Genomic DNA, 4488 nt, shown 5'->3' with positions numbered 1-4488 from the left:
TTGTGTCCCTGGTATTTCTTTATTTATTTTTATCAATTATAATTGAGGTTATGATGTGTGGCCGGCGATTGGCGGTGGGGTACAGACATTCAAGCAATATACATATTGAATATAAATGAAATAATAACATAGATCATAAACAACTGTTAACTATAAAATAAGATACATATAGATATGGTTTTGTACAGGTATTCCAACTTACGAACATCCATGGAATAGCACAATTAAAATATATACACGAACTATAATATTAATAATAGATAGATTAAATTGAATTCAGAGTAATATCTCGTTCCACTTTGAATGTTAACCAATAATTCATTTTACCTCCAGCCGAGATAGACAAACTTTTACAAGTTTGAAATCGGAGAGATAGCTCTTTTCTCGTGGGTTTCTTAGCGTGTGTGTGATCAGATTCAGATATGAATTTGGTTTTGTGAAACGAAAATAGCCAATCAGAAGAATTTCCTGTTTTAGATAGCCAATGATATCCAGATGTGTTGGTAAGAAATAATAACGGATAATTACCGGAGAGACTAGACCTTAATTGTAATTTGAGCTACTCTTGAACGAGACAAGACCTCAGGGCCTAGGGACGTTGGAGACTTGTTTGGGAAAGGTAATTAGCAGGTGGCATGAATACAATGGGCAGACAATTTGAACAGGTAAATAAGCCTTAAGCTGAAAGTGAGTGTTCCGTTATACAATGGAAATGTTTACCACCTAACGACCAAAATTTCCGTTAGAAAGATTTGGAACTTTATTGGAGAAAGACTGTCCATGTTTGAGTATTTTAAATGGAGGTTTTAATCAAATATATGTCTCGTCCACTAGGTCTGAAGTGGTTTTAAATGAGACGCTGACGAATGATAAAGAAATCACGCAGTGAAAGAAAATCGCTCGTCACATTCTCCCCCTCTTGAAAAATCTCCTTGTGAGATTAAAATTAAGTCTAGTTTAAAATCATCTGAGAAACGTGGACAATAAGATAGTACTGGAAGTACGGTTATGCTGTTGTGACGTCATCGGATACCGGATGGCGACTTAAGAAGTCGGCTCCATGGTTATCAGTGCCTTTGATGAATTCCATATGGAACGAAAATTGCTGTAGTATGAGCGACCAGCGCATGAGTTTAGCGTTTAATTGTTGAGTTGTGGCCAGAAATAGAAGTGGCTGATTGTCGCATTGAACAGTGAAGTGACGTCCATAAAGGTATATTTGGTATTTTTGTATGGCCCATACCAGGGCAAGACATTCCTGCTCAACTGTTGAGTATCTTTGTTCCGCAGGCGATAATTTTCTACTTGCGTAAGCAACAGGGTGTAGGACTGTGGGGTCATCGAGGTCAGGTTGAAGTAACGTAGCATCTATTTCAATTTTTCCTGCGTCTGTCCTCAGAATGAAAGGTTGGTTGGTGTCAGGTAAGCGCAGCACGGGTAGTGACGTCAGAGTCCTTTTTATAGCGCAGAAAGCGTTCTCGCAATGTGAAGCGTTCCTGGTTTGTCCAACATTTTTAAATCCAGGAGTTATTGTTCCTCCCTGATTTCGTTGCTTGGCAACATTATGATCCCTTATCTTGGCATCATTTTGATTTCTTTTCTTGGTATCATGTTGATTCCATATCTTTGATACATTTGGATTCCGTTTCTTGGCCTCATTTTGATCCAGATTGTGTGAAACATTTTTGCTGCGTTTCTTGGTATCATTCTGACTCCAATTCTGTGAAACCTTGTGAGTCCATTTACATGTATCGTTTTGATTCCATATTTCTTATACATTTTGATTCCGTTTCTTGGCCTCATTTTGATCCAGATTGTGTGAAACATTTTTGCTGCGTTTCCTGGTATCGTTCTGACTCCAATTTCGTGAAACCTTGTGAGTCCATTTCCATGTATCATCTTTATTCCATCGCTTGAGATCATTTTTATTCCGTCTCTTTGTGCTTGAATAATGTCTCGTGATGTTTGCGCCCGTGCTTTGAACGGGAGCGTTTACAGTCCTAATCGAACCTAAGGTTACTGGAGCTGTGTTTGTTTGATCTGGTTTCCATTGGCATTCTTGACATGACTTTATATGGCTCTTGATGTCATCCGAAATACCAGGCCAGAAATAGTGGGCTGAGATGCGCTCCGTTGTGGCAGCGATTCCCACATGTCCTTTGAAAGGTATGTTGTGTCCCATGTCTAGAATCTGTCGGCGATGCGTAGAGGGGACGACGAGCTGATGGCGTTTTTTGCCAGAAACTCTGTATAACAACTCATGTTGTATTATGAATTCTCCCTTTTTATTTTTGTCACTAGCTTCCGTCACTTTGGCGAAGTAGCGTGAGAGAGTCGTGTCCTCGGTCTGTGCCTTCCTCATTTCCTTTGGTCCAGGATTTTGTGATAACGGCGGCATATTCCGTTGATCCTGTGCTCTTGTCCGTATGTGACAGGCGTGAAATGGGTGTTTGGGCGTTCCGAGAAATACGTATTTGCATCCAAGGATGAGAGGGTGAGTAGGTGCATCTAGTACTCCTGCAGGTATAGTTCCTACTACGTATGGAGAGGTTATTTCGATATTAGCTATCGGAAGTGGCAGAGATGGGCTGTCTGTAGTGGCGCATTGAATCTCGATAATCTCGCCTGTGAATTGGTCCGGCCGAACCAAGTCGCGAGCTACAACCGCGTGATAGTCTAATCCCGTGTCGTAGAGAACGGTCACATTCTGTCCATTTACTTTGACTGTGTCAATGACTGGAGGGTGATTCGAAGATTCTTTTGTTTTATGAAGTGGGTGGTTCCCAACTGTGCGACCTACATTTACACTGACAGGTTTTCCCTTTTGATGGCCGTTACGTTTGTTGTCGCGACGGCATTCCTCTGTCAACTGTCCCTTCATATTACAGTTCTTGCAGTATACGTGTTGTTTGTGTTGTGTTGTGTTACTTCTTTCGTATTGGTTATTGTTATTCTTCTTTTCATATGGTGGTGGAGATGTAGCTCTATCTTCATGTGAGGTGGACGGGTTTTGAATCCGGTGTTGTCTCCTTTCGGTGAGGTGATTTTCTTGCGCTGTCGCAAACCGGTCAGCACATGTTACTATATCGTCCAGTTTATGAGCGCCTTGCTCATCGACAAAACGACGGACATCCAGGGGCATTGCATCTCTCAGCTGTTCCACCATGATAAGCTGGTTTAATCCCTCGTAAGTGTCTGGGTTGCCAGATAATTTTAACCATTGTTGGAGGCTGAGTTGCAGATGATCTGCCAACTGGTGGTAGGTTTCATGCCTGTCCTTCCTTAATGTTCGGAATCTTCTACGGTAGGATTCTGCGCTGACATCAAAGTGTCTCAGTAGGGATGACTTTAGCTCCTGAAAGTTATTTTTGTTGTCCTGTGTCAGGCGAGAGTAAACATCATAGGCTTTTCCCTTGAGATGCTGAGACGCTTTGAGTGCCCATTTGTCCTCCGGAAGATCATATGAGATCGCTAACTCCTGGAATCGCGTTAACCATTGATCAATCCCTTCAATGTGTGGGTTGAAAGTTTCTACCGGGAACGACATTACTTTATCAATGCTCCCATTACCCTGACTAGATGGAATGGGGCTATGGGTAGAGAGTCTGTTTTCTGCCATGTCTCTTGTTAAAGACATTTCAATTTCCTTTTGGCGTGTGCGCTGCATTTCTGCCTGAGCACGCTCTCTCTCCAGTTCCAGATCTTTGTCTTTCAAAGCCTGTTCATGTTTCCGCGTTTCCTCCGCTTCTTGTCTAACACGCTTCTCCTTTTCCTCCTCCTGTTTTCTAACACGCTTCTCTTCCTCTTCAAGTCTAGTAATCTCCCTTTCTGCGTTTTCATTGACATAGGCAGATAACTGTTCACCAGAAAGGCCTAATTCTTTTCCTAACTGGATAAATTCGCGTCTAATTGTAACACCAGTAGCCATGGCTGATTAATTACAGATTGAACAACTGCAGAAGGTGAATGAGAATGATGCGATAGATGGAATTGAACCAGAAAGAGTAGGACAGAAAGCAAACAAATGGAACTTTGCCAGTAAGGGTTAAATATGAATGAAGAATTCTGAAGCACAGATATTGAATGATAGCGAAGTAAGTGACAACACACTGTTGAAAAGCTAGGTTCGCGAGGAGAACAGTTTTCCAGCCGACATACCGTACTGGACACAGCACTTAAGCAGCTCTGTTACGTGTCCGCAATGACTTAATTAATTCTATGGACCAGGGTAAATATGTGTTGTTGGTGCTGCTGGACCTCAGTGTGGGCTTCGACACCGCAGATCAAAACAAATTAATTCAGCGATTACAGAAACACTTTGGAATGAACGGGACTCCTTTGAAATGGATTTCGGCCAACCTTAAAAATAGAACAGCCTGTTCAAATCGACTCGCCTAATGGACAAATTATATCAGAACCCGGTCAACTTCATTGTGAAGTCCCTCGGGGCTCTGTTTTGGGACCACTCCTGCTTTCTCTCTATACTAC

This window comes from Berghia stephanieae, chromosome 1 (genome assembly GCF_034508935.2).
Source record: "Berghia stephanieae isolate SIO BIC M18660-M18661 chromosome 1, UCSD_Bste_1.3, whole genome shotgun sequence".
Classification (NCBI taxonomy): Eukaryota; Metazoa; Mollusca; class Gastropoda; order Nudibranchia; family Aeolidiidae; genus Berghia; species Berghia stephanieae.
The sequence above is the reverse complement of the archived record's forward strand: the minus strand, read 5'-3'. Positions refer to the sequence as shown.